This window comes from Nannospalax galili, unplaced genomic scaffold (genome assembly GCF_000622305.1).
Source record: "Nannospalax galili isolate Female #2095 unplaced genomic scaffold, S.galili_v1.0 scaffold253, whole genome shotgun sequence".
NCBI lineage: Eukaryota > Metazoa > Chordata > Mammalia > Rodentia > Spalacidae > Nannospalax > Nannospalax galili.
In genome coordinates, this window is record NW_008335287.1 from 2748687 (window position 1) to 2755542 (window position 6856).

General features: G+C 41.5%; 1 pseudogene; it reads left to right on the forward strand.

Annotated features, from left to right (window-relative positions):
• The first annotated feature begins 5432 nt into the window (after positions 1-5432).
• LOC103731536 overlaps positions 5433-6856 on the forward strand; it is a 5237-nt pseudogene continuing 3813 nt past the window's right edge.

The window sequence follows — 6856 nt, forward strand, 5'->3', positions numbered from 1 at the left end:
AGCACCTTTGTTGCCAACCTAATCCAGCAAAGCAGCCTGCTTTGATGGACTGGTTTCAGCCTGCTGTGATGGACTGGTTCACCCAGTAACTGTGGTTTCTCTCAAATCAGAGATTTCCAGTAATACCTTAAGTGCCAGTGATTTTTCTTTTAAAATACTTGGCATAGATTTTTCTCCTTTTCAATGAAATTCCAACCTTTCCTGTGTTCCTTAGACATATGAGATTACAATCTGTTCTTTGTTGATTCTCAACTGAAATACTTTCTTAATGGAGTATTGGTTGGCTTTGACAGATTGCTCCTCTCACCCTGTTGCAGAGGGTGTTGTAAATGTACGTGCATATGATGTACATCTACTTAATGCCCCTTTAATATGGGGGCAGAAGAGCTACAATTCTTTCTCTTTCTCATCTGTTGACTTTAGCTATTGTCTTCTCTCCAACATTCAACCAGATGCTTCTAGGTAAACACAATAGAAGATAAGACTCTAACCTTCAGCCCAGACAGCAGCTCACCCCATGTCCCTCCATAGCTAAGTTCCTCAGCCACTCCTGCTCCTCACAGTTAGAGCAATTCTCTGTAAATCTGACTTGCTGAATGGATCTCACACGGGCCTCTGTTACTTGAGATATCATTATCTGAATTTTTTTGATATTTTATTTTTATTTTTTTCTGAAACAAAGCCTCTTTATACTTCTTGGTCTTGTAAAAAGGTTTCTTATATTGACTCATAATTCATTATGAACATAATGAGAAACAGAAGAAATAGAAAAGAGAGCTGAACTGGGCACTCTGGATGCCAGCAAATAGAGACCAAGTGTTGTAAGTGTACGTGCATATGTGTACATTTACTTATGAGTGCATACTGAAGTCTGTTCTACGTGTTTGGCTATATGTACCAGTATATTAAAGGGTGGTTATAGATCACAGAAAAATCACATTTTGTTGATTTGGGGTAGTTTGCTATATACAGTGTTTTCCTGGTTTGTGTTTTGTGAGCTAAGTTCCCCTTGCTTCTATTATGGGCTGGCAGGCATTGATGGCTATGTGGCTGATGCTGTCTGAAATATTACTGTTTGTTACAAAGTCCTTGGTTTTTCTGGTTTTGTTAGCTTTTCTGCAAGTCCTGATAATAGAGTTACATTAACAGAATGAGTGCTCTGTATCTTTGCTACTGAGGAAAGTAAATTTGAGTTACAGATCAATTAAGATGATGCACTGGATTTATATAAATTTTGCTTAGTCTTCTTATTTAACAAATTGGCAGGTTCACAATACATAGGTCATTGAAATATGTTTTTCTGCTTTCCATAAAATTTTATGTCCCCCATTCTCATCATTGGCTCCACATTTGTCCTTTTAATTCAAATTCCGACACGTTATTTTCTTTGCTGAGTGAGACACAAAATGTGCGTATAACTTTATGTCTCTACTGTTAATCCTTTTTTTTTTTGAACCTTAAAGTCAACCTCATTTATCATTTATGAAGGTGTTTTGAATAGAAAGCATATATAGCATAAATGCCAACAAGGTGCCATTTTGCCACATCTGTAATGGAGCTATTGTTAATGGTTCTATAGCTATATATTTAAAAAATCCTGAAAAGAGACAGGAAAAAATTTATTGGAAGTCATCTGTGGTGCTCTTTTCTCAGCATTCACTCATCATAAAATATCATAAAGGGATGGTGCAGCTTAGTGCACGTGAAACACCAGTGAGGAATGCTGTATTAATGGATGTAAGGACACTGAAAATGATGTGTCTGAACGAGAAATAAATTGGCTCACTTTGGTGGTGCATAAATTCTATCAGGCCGTTTGGACACAGTTTAATAAATTTTGTTTCATTGCATGAAATGGTTTCCCATTAGCTGGAAAGAGCTGCACCATCTGAAGGAGGAAAGAAGGGGCTGCGGAAGGAAACCACTAAATGTGCCGCTTCCATTAACCACCAGCCCAAGTGACAGGGAAGGAGATGCTTAAGGAAGCGGAACTGGGATAGAAGACAGCTGTCTGCTTCTGACTATGTGTGCATTTGGCGTTCTCTGCAGCTCAGTCTTATTGTCTCCAAGCTTGGCTAGTGTTTCTCTCTTGCATTGCTGTGTAACAAATTACTGCAAGTGCGTAAGTCAGACACCTGCATTTACCACCTCCCAGAGCAAACAAGCCTGAGTTGAGCCTTCTGAAATGATACGGCCAGCTTCAAGGCTAGTCAGGGGACTAGAATTTTGTGTCTTTGCGACCAGGAGATGAGGGGGCCTCACATCATTGCAGACCTCTGTGCAGAGGTTCATCACGGCTTCTAGAGACTGCCTCTGATTCCTTGCTGTCACACTGCTCACTGAAAGGCTTTTTACAACATGGGAACTTATATCTGCAAAGGAGGGGGATGCCAGAGACTAGCAGGTCTGTCAGCAAGGTAGAACTGGACGTAGTGTAATTTCAGAAATAGCATTCCATCACCTTGTCATCTTCTGTTGCTTAGATGCAAGTCACGGGCCCTGTTCCCACTCAAGGAGATCTTAAAAGGGCAACAAAACCATAAGATGAGATCTTGAGGTCATGTTGAAATCTGTCTTCCACGGTTACTCAGGATATTTGAATTCTGCAGGAAAATGGAAATCACCCCCCCCCACCACCGAGGGCAAGTCTCCAAATGCATCTCTCTTCAGTCTTTTGGGAGGGAGAGGAAGTTATTTTCTTGAGATTTTTTTTACTGTCATATCTGACTTTCTGGTTGTCAGTTGCTGGCTTTTTCTTTAAGAGGTTTTGTTGGGTGAGAAAGTTGTAATGAACTAAAAACTGCCTTGGACTGCTTCCATCTGAGATTTTCTTAAAGGAAGGATAATAGGTGCTCTTTTGAATTATATCAAAGTGACTTTGGTGTGCCAGCAGGCAGTAGAATTCTTACTCAGTTACTGAGAAGAACTTATGTATAAATATCTCCTCAGATGTATCCATTGCCATACCAGCTAAAATCTTTTGAAAAACCTTATATATGTATATTAAAAAATAGAAGTAATTAGTTTCAATCAAAGGCACTAAATTCACTGACCCTGGGAACAAGGAGGCTTTTACTGAAAGCTGTTTAGAGCTGTTGATGACTACAGTGGAAATGGTGATTATTTTGCTTGCAGTCCTCTGAGGGTCTGCCTCTAGTGTGTCCACAGTCCTCTGAGGGGCTGCCTCTAGTGTGTCCACAGTCCTCTGAGGGGCTGCCTCTAGTGTGTCCACAGTCCTCTGAGGGGCTGCCTCTAGTGTGTCCACAGTCCTCTGAGGGGCTGCCTCTAGTGTGTCCACAGTCCTCTGAGGGGCTGCCTCTAGTGTGTCCACAGTCCTCTGAGGGGCTGCCTCTAGTGTGTCCACAGTCCTCTGAGGGGCTGCCTCTAGTGTGTCCACAGTCCTCTGAGGGGCTGCCTCTAGTGTGTCCACAGTCCTCTGAGGGGCTGCCTCTAGTGTGTCCACAGTCCTCTGAGGGGCTGCCTCTAGTGTGTCCACAGTCCTCTGAGGGGCTGCCTCTAGTGTGTCCACAGTCCTCTGAGGGGCTGCCTCTAGTGTGTCCACAGTCCTCTGAGGGGCTGCCTCTAGTGTGTCCACAGTCCTCTGAGGGGCTGCCTCTAGTGTGTCCACAGTCCTCTGAGGGGCTGCCTCTAGTGTGTCCACAGTCCTCTGAGGGGCTGCCTCTAGTGTGTCCACAGTCCTCTGAGGGGCTGCCTCTAGTGTGTCCACAGTCCTCTGAGGGGCTGCCTCTAGTGTGTCCACAGTCCTCTGAGGGGCTGCCTCTAGTGTGTCCACAGTCCTCTGAGGGGCTGCCTCTAGTGTGTCCACAGTCCTCTGAGGGGCTGCCTCTAGTGTGTCCACAGTCCTCTGAGGGGCTGCCTCTAGTGTGTCCACAGTCCTCTGAGGGACTGCCTCTGGAATGCCACTATTAAATTTGTTTTGATAGTTTCTCTTTCATAATAATTAATCTAATTTTTTCTCCATTCTTAGTTGCCCCATCCCTGGTCATTTATCCTCTAAATTACTTCTGGGCACTCCTTAATGCTTGCGTTACCACATCTATAGACCTCATATGAATAGCATGCTCAGCCTTGAAAGCGAGCACTAATTGAATTTGCTCTCATTCAGTGATTTTAATGGGACTCTGGAGGGTTGTTTAGTGACAACTTTTATATGAAAGTTGCTGAAAAAATTAACATGTTACATTTAGTAAATTAACAGTTACTTAGCTCTATTATATCAAAACCAGTCACACACCGTTATTAATACTATAGTCACAAAGCGTGGCTTTCATGTAAGGTTTTGGGGCTCTTACTTTCTATGGGATAGTGTTTATAATCAGTCCCATATTTTCCTCAAGGAAAAAATGCAATGGATAAATTCTTAGGTGAATACAAATCCTCTAAGATGCAAACCACCACTACCACTTTCATTTCATCCTTCCTTGCTGACAGGACTCTCTAAAATGGTCTCGATAAAAGCTGATCCATCTGCAGTTACAGAAGTAAATGCCAGTTGTCTTTGCTTATTGTGGGTCAGTCATATTCTTCTTGCTACTAACGTATAGGAAAGGGAAGCTAGATGCGAGTGGAAGTCTGTAGGTGGGCTTTCAGGGACATAAAACAACATTTATGTATTTGTGCCCCTGTTATAAAGAGGCTCAGAAGAAGCAGTTCTGCTTAAAATTCTATCTACAAGTGACAGCTGGAGCTCTAATAGCTTTCTTGAGGCCATGAGGAGTCCTCCTATGCTAAGCATAGCAGAGTGAAAAGAGGAAAGGAACCCAAATCTGTGTTGCTAACTTCTGAATTAGCCTATCCTGAAGATACTCCACTTCGATAAACCTTAGTATCTAAGATAGCAAGTTACCCTCATTATTTAAGTTAGCTCAGTCATCCCTCTCCACTCCTTCCATTGCAACCAAAGACATTGTGACTGATCCACAAAGGCACTGGGGATAGAGGAAGGAGATACCTAGGGATGAGTTGAAGGTTCTTCCCAGTCAGTAGTTTTGAAACCTCGTAAAAGCTCTCAATGTGTAAAAATGATCAAGGAAAAGAACAGAATGGTCCATTGCTTGCATCCACCAGGCAGCCATTCACTCTCTGTGTGGATTTAGAATCCTACTTTTTAAAATTGAATAGAAGTTTGCAACTCTGGCATAGGCTTACCTTAGTTTCTGGTGTCCAATCTAGAACCAGTAAGACTGGATCTAGACTCATGTCTGCTTCTGTTTACAGATCCAAGATAACTCATTTGCCAATCTCCGGACCTTGTATTCCTAGGTCACTAACCGAAGTAACTAATCTATACTTCCTGATGTCAAAAACTGATTTTCAATATGAGGTATGGGAATGTTCCATCCATCTTATAAGCTGTGTTACATTGGGCATATTAATTAATCTCTCTGAACTTTGGAGTCCTTGCATATAAAATGGGAATAGGGTTTGTAGTCTGGTTGGGATATACATTCCAATGGCAACCTTTTTTGAGTCAGCTGGAGGCAGCCAAGAAAAACTTGAAACAATACTGAGCTAACTTGAAGTTGTGGTTCAAGCAGAGCAGCAAAGAAGTGCTTGATCCTGAAGCTCATAGACTGCTCACACAGGATAATACCCATTCTCATGATGAGTTCTCTGGCCATTTTCACTGTCACATTTTGGTTTCTACACAAGAGGGTGCTGGATCTTTGCCCTGGACAGGGGGTTCTGCAGCAAAACTGGGAAAACCCAAGGGCAAGAAAAAGCTTTCCTCTGTTCGTCAAAAATGTGATCATAGATTCCAACTTCAGAACTCGCGTCCCCCTATGGAGCTCAGTGGGGGAGAAGAAATTCCAAATGATAATGACTTGAAACTTTGTGCCCACAGGATGGTGCTTCTTTCCCTGGGTCAGCTTGAAAGGAGGATGAGCCTGACTGCCTATGAGCACAGGTTGGACAACGTCACTGAGGATGCTGCTTCCGTTGTTGTCTATGCTATAGAGAATTGCCTCAAAGAAATACCAATTTCAGTTGTGATGAGAAGGAAAGCTTACAGGTTTCAAGATGGTTGTTTAAAATATTCCTTTAATAAATGCAAAAATTCTCAACAAAATACTTGCAAACCGCAAACAGACACACATAAAAAAGATCATCCACCATGATGAAGTTGGTTTTATGCCAGAGATGCAGGGCTCGTTCAATATATGCAAGTCAATAAGCGTCATTAATCATATAAATGGACTCAAAGATAAAAACCACATTGTCATCTCAATAGATGCAGAAATGGCTTTTGACAAAATTCAGCATGAATTTATGTTCAAAGTCCTAGAGGGAAGTGGACTGGAGGGAACATACTTCAACACAGTTAAAGCTATATACAACAAACCCAAAGGAGTAATAATTGGAAAAGAAGAGGTCAAACTATCACTTTTTGCAGGTGATATGATAAGAGATACCATCGCCTGGGATAAGAGATCCCAAAAGTTCCATCAGAAAACTCCTAGAATTGATCAACAAGTTAAGTATTGGCAGGTTATAAAATTAACCTACAAAAATCAGTAGCCTTTCTGTATACCTATTACAAGCAGTTGGAGAAAGAATACAGGGAAATTCTTCCATTCACAATTGCTGGAAAAAAATTAAAATATCTTGGAATAAATCTGACAAAAACACCAAAGATCTCTACAATGAAAATTTTAAATCGTTAAAGAAAGAGATTGAGGAAGACACCAGGAGATGAAAGGACCTCCCATGCTCATGGATTGGAAGAATTAATATGTGAAAATGACCATCCTACTAAAAGCAATATATAGATTCAATGCAATCCCAATCAAAATCCCCATGACATTCTTCACAGAATTAGAAAAATCCATCCTTA